Here is a 17,341-nt window from a genome sequence, read left to right on the forward strand (position 1 = left end):
TCCAGAGAATGCCCAAAGGTAGATGGACCGTTTTCTCACTCCTCCTGAGCAACCCCCACGGGAGAGACCGCTTTCAGGGCTACGTTAGGATGTAGGATACTCTCACTCGGGTCTAAAATTAAGCTGATGAAGTTACAGGGTAAGATAATTTTCAGAAACACCCTAACAGTCTTTCATGCCTTATAAGTTAAAATTCCTCTCACAGGAACACAAACAGAGAGATCTTTTTTTTTTCTTCTGAGACTAACATCTTCCCTCTTGCTGAACTGTAAATACCATACTCCCCTTTCACTCAAAGGCTCCAGATGATGCCATTCTCATTATAACATAACTTATGGAAGGCTCAGATCTGTTGCTGGAAAAAAAAAAAAAAAAAACAAAAACGGAAACTTGCACACACCTATCTGAGAAGAGACTTTTCATTTCTGAAATCCCATGACTCATTTTTATGCAAGATTATCTGTTAGGGGGGAAAAACACTTTTTTGGTCATGGTACATTATAACCGTTTCTAGAAAGGAGTGTCTATTTTTTGCCATTTTTGGCATGCAGACATGACTGACTTCCTGGAAACGGCACAATCCTGCTTCCAAAAGCAAAAATAAATTGGATTTAGGCATGTGCATCCTTAAAGTACAATCCTCATGTCTCAACCAGCAGGTCTTTGCTCAAAGAGAATAAAATGGAAAGTGTAATTGCTTTCTGATTTTGGTTTCTTCCATTTAAAAATTAAAGAATCAATCTAACCATTGCACATGTGGAGTCCTTTCCTCGTTCGGGGACTTGATTTGTGCAACTCTGGAATGGCTGCATTTGAGATTTTGGGTTTGAACTTCAAGAGAAACGGAACAGTGTGTTTCTTCCTGAGAAAAATTTGTATTTTATGCATTAGAGAAGGATGAAAAGTCATATCCTGTTTATAGAATTCCTCTGTAAAGGTGTTAAGTGCACTTACTTTTAGGTTTTGATGACTACCCTGTGTCTTTAATGGTTTTCCCTTACAGAGTTGTCTCTCTTTGCCCAGCAGGAAATTGGAATCCTCCTTAAAGAGGGGATCCAGGTTTGAGTTCAGATCCCCTGCTCCCAGAAAGCTTGAGTGTGGGATAATTCTGAGGCACATAGGGGGCCAGCAGACCAGGAGGGGAGTGAAGACTATAGTGTTGTGCTACAAGTAAAAGCTTGTAATCTTTGGGGGAAGAAAAGGTAGGTTTGGGGGTTATAATTAGCCCAGAGTTTCCTTGCCCCATATACCTTTATCTAGTACTCTTTTGTCCGACTGCCTTTCAAAGACAGATTCTTGCCAAGTTTCTCACTTACTTGTCAAGTGGGGGAAAAATAAGATTGAACTTGCAAAGCATTTTTTTTTCTAATTTTTTTTTTTTAACATTTATTTATTTTTGAGACAGAGAGAGAGCACGAACAGGGGAGGGTCAGAGAGAGAGGGAGCACAGAATCCGAAACAGGCTCCAGGCTCCGAGCTGTCAGCACAGAGCCCGACGCGGGGCTCGAACCCACAGACCGCAAGATCATGACCTGAGCCGAAGTCGGACGCTCAGCCGACTGAGCCACCCAGGCGCCCCGTGAACTTGTAAAGCATTTTAATCACAAATCCTCTGCAAAAAAAAAAAGAGTTTTATTATATCGGGCTTATATAACTCAAATTTGGCTAACAGTGTTACTAAACTATATCCTTAGTGGATTTGCTTTGCTACATAGAGGAAACGGATTGCTCATTAGCACAAAATTTGTCCATGTGGGTCCTTTTAGAACAGAGGCTCTCAAAACATGGCTTGAGGACCCCTAGGGAGGCCCACTTTCCCAGGATCCATAAGGTCAAACTTACTTTTATATATTTATATAGGAATTCGTACGTGGGTAGTTAAATAACCCTGTGATAGTGATATTCTCTAACGAACATGCAGTGGAGTTTTCCAGAAGCTACACGGTGTGTGATACTGTGCACACGGATGGAGTGTACAAGCAGATAAGAAAATGCAACTGTTTTCTATTAAGCAAGACTTAAGGAGATTTGCAGAAATTTAAAACAATGCGACTCTTCGCACCTTCTGTGGCTCCATGAATATGCCACCGCCAACAGATACCTGTGCCTGGTTAATTTCCTTGACAAGATGCTCTATGTGAAAACGTGGTGATGATCCATCATCCTGCTGGGAAATAGCACCAATCGGCAGTGGTGGATTAATGTGGATTAAACTGCGGGAGTCCCCGTGATAGGATGCTTCACCTTGGCTTCCTGCCGACAGTTGTCAGCCCTCCTGGTTTGCTCCTGACTTTTACTGGGTTTCTTGAGGTAACAACTGGAAAGATTTTATTACATACCAGAAAGACCTCTTACAACAATTTACCTAATTTAGTCCTTCACCTTAACCTACCCTCCCAATAAATTTTAACTTCAGCAGCATGGTGAGCAAGGAGCACATTACTTCAAAGTGCAAGGCCCATCTTGTCAAAGGCCGCTGGCTCCCGCTAGCACTGCCCTCAGCTCTTTCAGGAAATGGAGAAGGTATATCTGGGTCGCAGTTCACTTGGGCAGAACCTCAGCTTTCTCTCCTAGCGAAGCTGGTGGGGCAGGACAAACCCACAGTATTTGGGTAAGCTCCTTTGAACTCTCTGTGAAAAGCAGTTTTTATGAGGCAGTTCTGTGTTAACACCAGAGGCCGCCCCTAGTAGATTCTACCCAAACGTACTTCAAACGTAGGTGACGCCAGCGGTGACACAAGCGTCATCATAAAATCCCGGGGACTGCAGGAAACTTCAGAGGAGAGTCAGAGCCGAACTTCGCTTCTCATTATGAGGAGGATGGGCCCCAGGAGTCCTGGCTAACCCTACTAGCTTAGGACTTGTTGGATCCAGTGGAACCTCCCTGAGCTCTGCCAGGATCGACACAGGGCAGAGCTCCTCAGTTCCCTAGACTTTCCAGATCTACCCCGGCAGCACAATTAGGGTGACAGTGACTGGCACCTGCCCACCTCCTAAGGCGTGAAAGGCCAGCTTACCATGTTTTCACATCCCTCGTGAGAAGACGAGAGCCTCTAAGAGTCCGTGTCTTTGTTTGAATTGTTGAGGGGCCCCATTGATTCAGTTTAGCCAATTCTAAATGTGTGATACTCCGATCCAATTGCTTAATAAACATGCTGGTTCAAGTATAGGCAAACTGACAGTAGAAATTCATTACTTGGTTAAATATTGACCTCCCACTATGTTCCAGGCCTATAATAGGTATAAGTGCCAAGAATATTTAAATACTTGAGGACAAACTGCCTTGAAGAATCTTCCAGATTCTTGAGAATCACCAAGCTGTTTGTGCATCAGTATTCTTAAATTGGTCTTGCGTGTTCAGGAGAGCAAGTTTCCTCTAGCTTTCTTAAAGTACCCCTTTATGAGGGTGACCTGATTTCCTGTTTGTTCTGGAAAACCACAAAGTTGAATTTGTGTTGCAGTGGTGTATACTGGGGAGGCTTGGTTAGTTACAGGCTGTTTTTCTGGCTTTATTAACAGGTTTGTCATAGCTCTTCCAAAACTCTCGAAAGATCTCCGCTCTTTCTGCCTTATATGTTCTTACTAAATATTATGTAATTTCGTGCTATGGCTTTGACCCTCATTGCCTCACTATAACACATTCTTTTTGTCTTCTCAAACTAGATTTTATTTTGTCAAAGTAAATACGTGTCCACACTATTAAAGGTCGAAGGCTTCTACATGTCTGAAGATAAAAACCAGCGGCCTCCCGCCTCAGTTTCCCTGCCTCTGAGACCTTGCTCCCCCAGAGGCAACCACTTACAACACTTTTGGCTGCTTCTTTGATTTGTAGGTATTTACCTCTATGTTTCTTTAAAAAAAAAAAAAAAAGTGCTATTTCTTGATTTCGTTCAACTTCTTATTACTGTACGTACATACTCCCTCCCCCTCTTTTTCAGTGTAGCTTTATTGGCCTTTTTGGGCAAATCGGTATTCAGTTTTTACATTGTTAGGACTATGTCAACAGTATTCCCAGTGAAGCTACCTAGGTGACTGTGATTATGTTTCCTTTTTGGTTTCTTTTTTCTCCCTGGAGTTTGTAACTGCTCTGACTCTTGTTTGCTTAATTTGCTACATGCATATTCCCACTTCTCCTCAAGCTCTTACTTTCAGCTTTTTTTTTTTTTTTTTTTACTGCAAAGTTAGTGACTCCCTAAAAAAAAATGTGGTTTTCTATCTGCCTATGGCTGATTTATCCGCAAACTCTTTCTGTATGTTTCAAAACGTATGAAGCAATTTGTCGGGTTTATGATTTCTCTGGTAGGTGCTTCCCCTGAGTGCTGCATGCTCCCGCGTGGACCTCCTGCTGTCTAGAAACCACAGGGCTGGTGCCCTGCTGCTCCTAAGTTTCTTTCTCCCGTTGGTTTGGTCTTTCTCTTTCGTGAATAGAGACAGTTCTCAGGTGGTTGGTGATTCTCGACTATCTGTTCTGATCCTCTTTCAAGCTGAGGCACCGACAAGCGGCCTGGGAGCCCTCTGTGGGGCCTGGGGCCTTCCTGTCTTGTGCTGAGGAGGAACAGGCTGACGGGGGTGAGAGAGGGGCCCGCAGGTCTCCCTGCTGCTTCCACGGGCCGGCAGCCAGTCTTGCTGTTTGCAGCACCCTGCCACACGGGGCCTGCCTTTGGCCCCGGAGCCCCAGAGCTTCTTGGTGCCCCGTCTTGCTGAAACCTGGTGGGCTTTACCGTACTAATTAATCAGCCTGCCGCTCTGTGGCTCCCACTCCCTCGGGCTTACATTTCAGCACCGCTGGTCCGTCTACTCCTGCGCTTCTGAAAGAGTGCTGACACCTTCTCTTTATCCTTTTGGAGTCGTGCCATTTGTATCCCTTTGCTTCCGCTTTCGAGGGGTCTCTCAACTCAGTCTGTCACATTTAATCAGAAGCCCTGTAGCGCGGACTTTTCACTAATTCGTTCATCCCTTCTTGATGTCCTTTCCCCCTCCGCATCCAGCCAGTAGCTCTGAATCCGTGTGGTTTGCCCGACATCCATATCCGTGGTTTCTGCTACGACCTTCTTTAAGTTTGGTGGCATCAGGAAATCAAACAGTAACGTGGCTGCTGACGGTTTTAGACCTTCACCACGAGCCAGGCACCGTTCTGTGTACTTTTCCACGTATTCCCTCCTTTTACAAGCAACAACTTCTGAACAGCGGCCTCTTGGGCGGCCAGTGGCCCTTCCTTCACTGGAAGCCTTGGAAGGCGCCTGGAGAGAAGGCTTTGCTACTCCCAACCCCAGCCTCAAGTCTGGGCTTGGTCTTTAATCTCTCATTCTGTGTGTCGTAAAGAAACAGGTTGTAGAAGGCTCTTGTCAGATCCCAGGAACATGAAAGAAATAGCACACCCCACGGTAGTGACATGGCCCTGTCACCACCCCTCGTGGAACCATAAAAGCTATTCAGAAGGGCCGGCAGCTGGTGAGCGACTGTGCTTAGATCCTGGGTGCTGATGGGTGTTTTGTAGTTTCCAAGGGAAGTTGCTGAAAGTTTTCTTATCTCGACACTCCAAGGGCAAGAGGTCTTTCTTCAAAGAGAAGCGGTCATTTCAGAGAGAGATGTGGAAAGAACATAAAATCACAGGTCTTCCCCAGTTCTGGAGAAGAAATGGGAAGGAGCACTGTGGCCGCCCCCGTAAAAAGGAACCAGGCGGTTACGGGAATCAGGGAGGGCTTCCCGCAGCGTGGTTTGGTCCCCACATCTGTCCAGCAAGGTCAGAGGGCCCGCGGGGAGTCGGGCAGCCCCGGCTCCGAGGCCCCGCGCTGCTCTCTGTCAGCTGTGGCCTGGAGCGAGTCCCTCCCTGCTTCCTGTCTCTGAGGTGAGAGTCCTGTCGCTCCCGTGGGATGGGAGCCTCCGTGGCGCTCACGTGGAGGAGGTGGCATAACGCACGAGAGCACCTCGCCTGAAGCGGTGTGTGCGGTCGGGGCTCGAGAAACGGCGTCGGCGTCCGGGCTCTTTCTGAACACGGATGGAGCGGACGCGAGGCGGCGATGACGTCTTCACTGCTCGCACACACCGGACCCCCGAAGGCCCACTGGCCACTTGCTCTAGTCTGCGAGGCCAGGTTCACCTGCTCGGTTGGGTGTCTGTCCTTCCTGGTCTCTTTCTCCGCACAAAACAGACCGTGAAGTTCGGGCCCACAGACCTGTGCCCGTCACGCGGCCGAGGTTGCTGGGCGGAGGCCCTCAGCCTGGGCCCTCAGCCTCCGTGTAGGAGAAGCCCTTTGAAAAAGGTGTGCGGAGGCCACGAACTCACTCTGAACCCACTTGTGAAGAGCAGGTGATCCCAAACTATTGTTAGTGTCTGCTGTAAATGATATGCCTCTGGGTTCGAGCAGAGTTCAGCCAGAAGCCCCACATGACATGGAAATCTGTCCTGGAGCCAGGTTTGTCGGGTAAAAGTTATGTAGCGAATGTCTCCAAACATTGGCATCTGTTGTCTGCCGAGGCTGGGGCGACCGGGAGTGATGGAGTGCTTGCGGAGATTGGGACGGGGCGTGCGACCCCGTGACAGCTGACAGACGCTTTCGGGCCACTGTTGCTCATCCAGCTCTCTTGATAAACAGCCTTGAAAGCATTACGTGGTTTGGAAAGCATTCCTCAAAAACAGTTATACTCTCCAGACGCATGACAGGCCACCGTGGAGTTTCGGGGAAGGGTTTCGAATCGTAGAATCGGATCCCCCTTCGGCGGGGGCCGTTGGAACGGGCGAGGGCTTATCTGCGCGACTCCCGCCAGGACGGCATCACAGCAATGTTATCGTGTAGGTCGGGGTCCCCTAGTCCGTTAAACAAACAAGAGAGTGCTGTCGGGGTCAGGGCTAGAGTTGAAAAGGAAGAACTCTTTTCTTTCCTCTCTGGGTAGATGCGACGGGCCCCTCGAAACCTCGCTTTCATCGTGCGCCCTTCATTTCGTGGCTTCTGCGTAAGGAAAGAGACGGGGCTTCGGGTTATTGTGCGGCTTGGAGCCTTTCAAAACGAGCTTCCTCTGGAGCATAAGTGTTCGTTTCGTAATGCGTGTCAGAGCACACCTTCCCAGCCGTCCTATTTCCAGAAATCTAGCTCCCGTGGCCTTCTGCTCCTCCAAGGAGGTTCTGGGAGCCGCGGGGCGAGAGGGAGGAGGGGGAGGCGGCTTGCAGTGGGTGGCGTCCGTGCCGTCGCAGTTCATTTGGGACTTAGACTCCTACAGAACTCGTGAGGCAGGCAAAGTGCTCTGGCGACCCATTTTGTCACAAAACTTTTACTGAATTCTCATACACCACAGGTTGGTTTTCGGGGTTTGTTTTGTTGTGTTGTGTTTTTTGGGTTTTTTCGTTTGTTTTTTGCTTTGCTTTGTTTTGTTTTAAGTTTGGGGATGGCATTCACAGGATTTTATTCTTATTCCCAAAATGCAGTGGTGGTGCTGACAGAGTAACATGGAACATCATTCTGATTTATCATGTTGAAGTGACAGCAGTTCACATTCTTTTAATCTGTCAGTGTAGGATCAGTTCCTCCTTGACTCGAGTCTCTGCGATCAAAATAACCTATCTGGATGTTCCCTTTGGGTATTGGAGGCAGCATGGCCTCTTGGCAAGAGGGCAGGATCATAAATCATGAGACCAGAACCCCGAGTCCAGCCCTCACATCCCTCTGCCTTGTGGCCTTGTGCCAGCAGCCTCTTGTCCCCTCCTCAGGCCAGTCTCCCCACCTCTGAGGGGGTGCGGGTCGTCCTGGCCTGGTCACATCTGCCTGGCCGAGGTGAATAGCTCCCTGAGGAATGGCGCAGAGGGGGCTGGCTCTTCTTCCCCGGCTGGCTTTGCCATCACAGAGGAAGCTGGGCATTGGGACAAAGAAGGAGCTCAGGCAGGACATACGAAAGCTTGATAATATTTTCTAAAAATAAAAAGGCAGTAGGTTAATCTGAGGCAGTGCCGTACCTAAAATATTGCTGAGCAACCCTTGGCCCTAGCCTGAACCCCAGCTGGGCTTAGCACTATTTAAGTTGGTTACATCTAATCCCCCGAAGGGTTGAATAAGTGGCCCCAGACATGGCAGGCTAGCTCACATGGGGGCAGCATGTGAGGACAGCCTACATAAAATGTAACATCCAGGCAAACCCTTGTAAACGGACTGCTTCCCACATGCTCCGTCGCCGTAGAGGTACTAGAACGTTACGCAGATTCTTTTAGCGGATGCCCAAGGAAGTCGGTGTTCAAGAAAAGCTCTTGATGGAGGCCATTTTGCATCAAGAATGGATTGTGTGTGGTATGAAAAAGCAAATTCCAGAACATTCCTCTTTGGCTCCCAAGCTAGGATAAAATTCGTCCTTTTTAGGCCCTGCGTACGACATAGAGTCAGTGGCGGGGCCCCGTAGCTTGCGAAGGCCGTCCAGAAAGCACACAGGAGAGAAGTGTGTGCGGCGGTGAGTTGGCTGCTGATGGCGGCCCTGGGCCCGTGTGGTGGCTGCTGCTGCCTCCCACTCGTGAGCAGCTTGCGTCCCTGCACTTTTGAAGTCAGGCCCCTTTGTTTTCTTACGATTCTATGTCCCCAAATACAGTTATCAAAGTGACCCGGAGACAAAGTCCCACAGGAAGTGGGGGCACCCAGGTCACTGTTTATGGAGCTCTCACAGTCTATCTTGGCCCCTAAGAAAGTCCCATTCTCGGCGGTGGGTCTGGTTTTCCAAACTTTAATATATCAGGGAATCTTGACGCATCTGGGCTCATGATGGGCCAGAGTGAGTCTTCAGAAGGCCGCCTGCTATGCACCCAGCAGCCAGTGGAGACCGGCCTCACTCGCAAGTGTTCATGTAGCCTGTGTGATAACGTGGGCGTGTGCAGGTGCTTTGTAGACTGCCCTGGGAGACTTGAGGTGTTATTAAGACTTCACTTAGCCCCGAATTCATATGCGAATAACTAGAGGCAGATTGAATGGATTTCACATTTTTCTTGAGAATTTCCTCAATTAGCCTACCTAACTTTTTCGTGCCCTTTCTCTTTCCTGACCTAAGTAGCTCTCTGCAACCTATATTTTGTACAAACCAGGACAAATATTATACAGGAAAAGAAGAAGTACCACAGACACCGGGATTCTCAATAGCTAGAGACAGTTTTCTGTGATCCATTCATTCCATGGCACCTCCTATCTACTACCAAAAAAAAAAAAAAAAAAAAAAAAAAAAGGTGCTTTGGGCTTTGGAATGACAAATTCTTTAGCTCAGCTCGAAACATCAGCATCGTGGACAAGAAAACCTTTGAGGAAAACAAGAATGGGTATACAGTTCATTCAGAAAGACCGGGTTAGTTCCGATCAGGAGGCACGACTTGCACCTTCAGGCTGAACCCGACTCTCATCCAGAGCCTACCACCGGCCTCACTGGACTTCATCAGAGACACCTGCCTCTACCCAGAGGTGGAAAATACCTTTGTGCATGTTGTTGCTAGTGTGGGATTTTATTTTTAAACAAACGTGGGCCCTCGTCTAGTACTGCATAACGGTGACCCAAACGACCAAGCTGGCAGGAAAGCACTCAAAAAGCCAGCAGTGACTCCCCCAGAGGCTTTCCTACCTGGTCCTCTCAGCGTGGCTTTGGTTTAGTTTTGGCTTGTTTTTTTCCCTCTTCCATTTCCTCTCTTACTCCTCCTTCCTCTGTTATGCTTAGACTTTGGTTAGAAGAGTTCCGTTGGTCATCATTCCAGGCTGTCAGTAGCCTCATTTAGAGGTGGGCCCACTGAGGCACAACAGATGCTAAACCATGGTGGGTCACACGATGAACTGTGGGTTCACAGCTCATCCCCTTGGAGAGCCTGGGTTCAGCTCTGGCATGACCGCCTTTCTGGCCCTCAGACGGCAGCCTCTGGGGTGAGCCGCAAATTCCGGGAGTGCTCTCCTCTTGGGATCATCTCTAAACCGAGGTGGAGGCCTGTCCATCGAGCTGACGGTTCAGCCCTTTGAATACGAATCAGCTATTGAAGATGGAGGGCGAGAGCAGACTCAGCAGGGCTCATGCACGGGACCTTCTGTTTGATTCCATGAGACCGGATCCCCCTTGGGCGCCTCGCTTCCGTGTAGGTGCGCACACACGTGCGCATTCACATACCGCGCTCACGCGTGTGAGTTCACTTTTTTCTGTATTAATATTTAAACTAAGCGCAGCCACCAGGCAGTGTCTGCATTCCCGTCCCCCGTGGCACCCGGGAAGACGGCAGTAGGGCAGCAGAACTGGGGCTCCTTTTAACGTCTCGGCTGTACGAAGGGCAAGCGAGCCCCCACGGTACCCCCGAATTCACGAGTTCGCCCGGAGGTGCGCTGCGGGAAGAGCTGGTTGTAGTTTCCCAGACGGTTCGTCAGAGATCAGACTGAAGATACTGCTTTTGTGAGAACAGAGTGCACTCATACATTCAGGAGCAGCTCCGGGCCTATATGTAGGGCCCAGGGCCTGCTGGGATGGGGTTTTACACTTGGGCTGTCCTTTTGCCCTTCCACTGAACTCTTTCATTTCAGTCATGAGCAAACAGTCAGTGCCTGAACTAACAACCCTGCCGTCCTCCAAAGCACGGCTCGCTTACAGTACCGAACAAAGGGAAGGAGGGCCGCGTGGGCCGGCCCAGGCCAAGGAATGCGGCTTCAGGGTTCTGCTCCATAAATTTAACCAGCACGACGAAAAGGAGATAATATGAGCCTTCGTGATGATCTGAAAGGGGGAGGTTCTGTGTCCCATTGATTGCGGTCTGGCCCGGTGCCAGGCCCAAGCCTGACCGACAGTTGAACCATATCGTTAAGGCGTGTAACACAGCTCGAGTCTTGTACTGCCGCCAACGAGTACATGTCCACAGGGCAAACGTTTATAAGGAGTCGAGGCGGCTGTCCTGTTTAACCCTCTCACACCGCGTGTAATAGATCCAGCTGCCACTCAGAACTTGCCCATCGGGGGTCACGCAGGAAAGCCTGCACGTTTCTGCTCTTCAGACGGAGCTTCTCGGGACCGGGGAGAGGGAAGAGGCGCCGTCCAGAGAGGGTTTCCCTCCGGAGAAGCAAAGCAGTCGGTCTCCCGCCTTCCTCCAACCGCCCCCCCCCCCCCCCCCCCCGGCCAGAAACGGGACACCGTAGCGCTTTATTCGAAGTAGCTCTCTGTTTGCAGTATAATGTTGCCGAAGGAAGCGGGGCTGACACCACAGGAAACCTAGCCGTCTCCGAGGAGGCCGCGCTGGCGGCAGAGGCGGTTGGACGCGGACGGCGGAGCGTGCTCCTGGAGCTGCTGCGATTCGGGATGATTCTGTTTCCCTTTCCTGCTACGCAGCCTCCTCGAAGGCTGCTGATAGCCTCACCTTCTGGCTTTCCAGAGCCGCGCCCAAATGCAAAACCAGAGCAGGTGCAAGGCTGTCCCATGGGGTGGCCTGTTAGCCCCGAGTGCTGACTGTCAAGAGGCAGGCCGCCCCGGAGGGCCTCGGTCCCCTCATCGGGAGGGCGTGGGGGAACGGGCACCCCATCACATCACAGCAGGGCCTGCGGGCACCTGGCTTCTCGCGGTAATACTGCACCGAGTAAACGGAAGACAGACAGGGCTCTGGGTGTAAGTAGTGGCAAGAAAGGCACTGTCTGTGTTCAGAGGACCCTAGGAAAACAGTGGGCTGAGGGGTAGTTTAATCCCGCCCATCCTTTGGCCAAACTGGGGACCTGCCCCTCCTTTGTCCACACCATCCAGCAAGGCAGACATTCCTGTCATTCCCGGGGAGCTTGTCTCCAGGGGACAAGGCATCGTGGGTGGATACCCGTGTCCCAGCTGACGGTGCTCCAGATGCTGAATGCTTATGTGTGCCACGCACCGTTTTAAGCATTTTATTTTCATATATTACTGTCCTTACTGTTTCATTTTCACAACAACTACGTGAGGTGGATGCTTCGTTTTCCCCACTTTACAGCTAAGAAACATGAGACACAGAGAGGTTACGTGACTGGTCTAAGATCTCAAAGGTAGTGAGAGAGGGAGCCAGAATTTGAACCCTGGCAGTCTCAATGCAGAACACACATTCCTAACTTCCGTGCTGTTTCTGGGTCATCTCTTGGTCTCTCCCACCCAAAGACCTCATGACTTAAATCTGAGGCTTCTCACCAGCATTCATGACCCACTTCTTTTTGGTTCTCGGATATGGATACGGAGAGAGGGAATAGGGTATCTGCCTCAGACCCAGAAGATATGGGAAAAGATGCCAGTGCAGGTGTTGGGGGAACGGGGTGGGCCGGGGGGTAGTTTCTATAAACTTTGGGTCCCCTGGTGTGAAGGATGCTTATCACATTCACTCCACCCCAACCAGCTTAATCCAGAGACAGTGCGAGAGGACCATGGGAGACCCTAGCCAGCCAGTGCCCATGCCTGGAGAGCTTGATCGCTGAGCTTTGTGTCTAGGAGCTGGGCTGTCCCAGAGCCTCCTTCCTGCACCACCCCCCGCCCACCAGTGATAAACGACTGCAGCCTCCCAGGTGCGGCATCTGTCACTTTCACAAACTAGCCATGATGCGACCTGGCCCCACCTTGTCTTTGCTCTGCCATCCAGCAAAAGCTGTCTTCACCAGCTGGTCACCTGAGAACTCCAGCTGCTACACAGTACAGGAAGCCTTGGAAGGAGACTGAGTAGGGTGTGCTCAACATGCGGTAACCTCCTTTTCGTGGCCAAGGAAGGCTCCTGCTTACTTTGGTGCTGTGGGGCCTGAAAAAAAAAATGCTTTCGGGAGTAGGAGAAGCACCTGAATGGCTGGGCAGCCCTGCGGTCATTGGATTCCACTTGATTTCGCTTCTATGGTCAAGGTGCTTTAAAAGCCTAGGTAGAACCAACTTACGGTGTGGACTCCTGAAATGATTGCTAAACCCAGAGTTTAGCAGACCCTGGTACTGGGCGTCTCCTAATGGGGCACCTGTTCAGAGGTTCTCTTTGTCATGTGTTTGAATGCATTTGGCGTCAAGGGGCCGTGCCGCACCTGGTCTTTTGAAATATCAGAGAGAGATGCTAAGGGTTAGCATTGTAGGAAGAAATTCTGCTTTTCTCAATTGTTTTTGTTCTTTAACAGCGATCGAAGATGCCATGAGGTAGCCAGATGATCCACTAACTGGGATCTATAGAAATTCTTACCTGCAAAAATTTTAAGACAGAGAGAGTACTTGAAAGTTTCAGTGCTTCATGTAACATGCAGAAGGAGGTCTGGTCTGAGCGTTTGGCATCTAAGTGATCTTCTGGAAAGGGGAGGATGAAAAGCAGCTGACGAATCACCTCTTGCCTGATATGTGACTCCGCCTCCTTTGTGGCCTTCAGGGTTGTCCCAGGCCTGCCTGCTGCTCTCCATGCAAGGAGCTTGGCCTTTGGAAAACCACACGTCTTCTCTCACTAGCTGCCTCCACCTCGAGGTCCAGAGGGAGAGACCACCCTCAGCCGGCAGGAGACGCTAGAATAGACATTTCATGTCCGCTGTTGGCAGAGTAGGGAGGGTGCTGTCACCTCTGCTCTGGGTCGACTCCCAGATGCACCTGCTCTTCCCAGAGGTGTAGGGAGGCTCAGACGGAGGGGCTGGTGCCGACTGCTGATGGGTCTGTGCTTCTCGAGAGCCTGTGTCTCAGTGCTGGGGGACGGTGCGGCGGCGGGGGTGGGGTGGGGGGGACCATTTGCAGAAAGGCGGGTGGGCTAGACTAGATCTGAGAGGACTTTATTCTGCTGACCCCTCTGTGTGAAAGTGTCTAGTAGCTTCTTTCCCCACTGCCTCCTTGGCTCCCAGCAAGCTCTAACACATCTTGAATCCCCATTTTTTCTAGTCCTGTAGAGGCAAGCCCCAGTCCAACAGTTCCAATGGATTCGGTCTTGTTGGTTCTTGTTTCCTAGGAAGACAAGTACTCTGAGGGTTTGGTGTTGACTTGGCCCAGAGGGGGTGCGTCTGATTTTTATGAAGGCACAGAAATGCACCTGAGATGACCCCACGCCCTTTTCTTTTCATTCTCACCACCTGGACCATTAATTCTGCTCTCAAAGCGGGTGGGGGGGGGGGTGGGCGGGAAGGAGAGCATTTCAAAGCAAAGCTGATTTGGTCTGTGAACCAGCTTGTCTTCTAGGTTGTACTTCACCCTGACGAGAATCAGAAAGGACAGTCTATAAGCCCCCGAAATGCAATTTCCAATGAAACACGAACTTCACTCTAGTGGCTCTGCAGCTGGAGAGCCTCGAAACCAGTTCCAGATGTTCTCTCTCCCTGTGTTGGCTGCAGGGGAATGTCGGGCAGGCTGGGAGGCAGAGTGCGTTTGCTTTTACCCGCTCTCGGAGTGCCCCCTTTGCAGTCCCTGACTCGCCCCACAGGGCTGTGTAGGGAGAGTGCGGTGGGCACCTGGGCCTCGGCCCGGCCTACCAGCTCCCGCTCCTCCGCCGGGGCACGCTGTGCCGAGCCAGCCGCTTGCTGCGGGAGAAGCCCTTGCTCTGCTCTCCAAGGTCAAAAAGCAAGATAGGGCTGGAAAAGTAAATCAGGTGGGCTGGGAAGGAGGCCTCCTGCCGAGGACCCTCAGGTCACCAGAGCAACACCGCCGGCCCTCACCCGCATCCAGCATAGGGTGGGGCTGTGCCGCCCAGTGTCGGAAGAAGTAGCGTGGACAGTGACGGTCAGTTCATTGTCCCCTTCCTCTTGAGAACTCTCCACGCGGACTGGCCCCTCAGCCACAAGAAGCCATCCCAGACAAAGCCCGGCCCTCGTGACTCCCTCTCCGGTCTGCCTCCAACCCTTGCTTGCGTACAACATACGATGATAGAAGTCTGTGCGCCCTCGTGCTCTGCTCTTTTAAGTGTGCGTTAGACATTTTGGTGTCTGTGCCTCACTGCGTCCTGAATCGTCTTCTGAAAGAATAGCTCTGTGATCTGAGTTCAAAAAGATGCACAGATGTGAACTGTTGTGAAAATCCAAACAACGCATGGACACGCACAGTGTGTGGACGTTGTTCCAAGGCCCTCGTGCAAGTTACCGCTTTATGGCACGCTGGTGAGCTCGACACTGTTATTCCCATTTTAAAGAAGAAAAGAAGAAGAACTCAGTTGCCCTGGCCATTGACAGTCGCTGAAAGGTAGCAGTGGTGACCTTGGCAGATATTTCTGTATGCACGTATAGATGTGCGTGTGCACACGTGCGTACGTGTGCTTTTACGTGAATAGGAGCACCCGTGCTCACAGCTGACCTTTTTCACCCAACGGTGACTCTGGGACATCTTCCCGTTCCAGAAGTTAATCATCACTCTTAACATTTATATGATATTAAGTTGCATGTGTGCCATGGTATCCTTAGCTGTCTTGAAACACATTGCACACTGCCCTCTAGGAAGTTGAAACTCTGTGTGCTCCCACCACAGTGCTTGAGAGGACCCGTGTCTCCTCACCCCTGCCAGCTCTGGCCATTTACTCACTCAGAATCCAGCCAAAAATGTTATGAAGGCAATGTTAGACTAAGAGCAAGGCATCGTTCCTCTTTTTGGTCCCCACCGATCTGATCCAAGAGAGCGAATTTTCCACGTCACTGAGTGCCTTTCTTTGATAATTAGGAGTGTGGAAACATCTCTTCTTACTTCAGTTGGCTGTTCGGATTTCTTGTTTTGGGAATTATCTTTGCCTGTTCTTCACCCCAACCCTTTTCACAGCTCTTGAGATCGAAGTTTGTCTCCCTTTTTTAGTGTTTGGCTTTGTCTCCTCCCAGCCTGTCTCGGCCCAACCCTTCCAATAATTGTCATTTAATCTGTTTCTCATCCATATTAGTACAGATCTTTCCTCCAAATATTAATGAAATTGAGATTAGTCACTGTGTGAATCCCTGTGAGTTAACGTCTGCACCTTCACTTTATAAAAGGAGAGCTGTCACAGCTCCAGTCGGGTGCTTTAGCACCGAGAATGAGGCTTCAGTCAGATGGTTTAGGATACTGTGTGGTGTGGTCTGCTAGCCGGCTTTCATCCTGTGATTCGTTTCTTCCTGTTTCTTAGTATTTGATTACCGCCAGCTCCTGTTGTAAAACGTGGCAGATTAGTACTGATGCCATACCTTGTTGTCTTCATAAAAATCTTGCTCCGCTTGTAGGCAGGACACTGCTTGAAGCCAGACCTTCCCATCATGCCCTCTGTCTGTATGGTACCAGATGCCCTTAGCTGTCTCCTCACCGATGCAGTGTCTAGGTTTCCTCCCCACCCCTTTCAAGGATGTCCATCTTCCCTTCCCAACTGGACTATAACCTTCCTGAGGTCACGCTTCTGCCTTCTTTGGTCTTCCTCTAGGATCCCCAGAATGCTCAACACAGTGACGGGTCAGAGTATTTATTAAAGACATTTTCATCAGCACTCACAATAAGTTGACGGAGTCCAGGAGAATGAGAAAGACCCGAGATCAAGTTTGGCTTTGCCACTTAGCAGCTGGATGGCCTTAAGCAATCTTGATAATCTCTCTAAGGCATGATTTCCTCCTCCATGAAATGGAATACTAACTTCACAGCTTCCTATAAGAATGTTGTGACATGAACATGCCCCGTGTATAGTCCACACAATAAACGCAGCTGCGTGGACATACCGTGGACTGTGGCGGCCCAGCAGCCTTCACTCTGGTGTCTCTCTCACTTAAGGTCGGTGGGGAAAATACAGATATAAGAGAGCTGGTTGAGGCGGCGACACACTAAGATTTTCCGTGGAAGATCCTTAGAGGCCCTTGTGCTCCTCCGTTGAAAGACTCGTTGTTGAGTCTGTGGTTTTTTCCAACAGGGAGCCTTATAATCACTCAGGGACTCAACACGATGCCACAAGTTTAAAACATGCCAGTGTCTCTTTTATGCTGTGCCAATTTTCTTAAAGGGAGTATGCGTGCCTGTGCCTACGCGTGTGTGCACGTGGGAGAGAGAAAGGCTTGGAAGAAAAAAATATGGCGTCCAATTTTGCCTGGCGTAACAACTGTCATCTCTGGTAGCCTCTAAGCATTTTACCAAATGCACTTTAATTGGTTTCCTTCTGTTCTATTTTTATTTTGTAGTCATTGTAATGTATATGGAGCCAACTCCTTCAAATGAGACATTTGGTCATTAAAACATGTTATTTAGTGTAACCACCACGGGTCCAGCTTCAGCAGCATCGAGGACGACGAAGGAGGGGTCCGAGTGGTTGTTCTCCCATGACCTCACCACAGCAGTCACCCGCCGGTCTCTACCGCGCATGTGCCAAAACGGAGGCCGCCGGCAGCCCCGTGTCGCCTGCATCACGAGCTTGGCACATGCGCCTCCCAGGACCAGCTCCTGCCCCTCTCTGCCTGCCTCCGGTGGCCCTCAGCCCTGCTGTGGCATGTG

The 17,341-nt window shown here is 50.2% G+C and overlaps 1 protein-coding gene across 9 annotated transcripts in view; it reads left to right on the forward strand.

Moving 5' to 3' along the window:
- VPS13D (vacuolar protein sorting 13 homolog D) overlaps window positions 1–17,341 on the forward strand; it is a 257,423-nt gene that overhangs the window by 213,459 nt on the left and 26,623 nt on the right. The window lies entirely within an intron of this gene.

Source organism: Felis catus, chromosome C1 (assembly GCF_018350175.1).
Source record: "Felis catus isolate Fca126 chromosome C1, F.catus_Fca126_mat1.0, whole genome shotgun sequence".
Lineage (NCBI taxonomy): Eukaryota > Metazoa > Chordata > Mammalia > Carnivora > Felidae > Felis > Felis catus.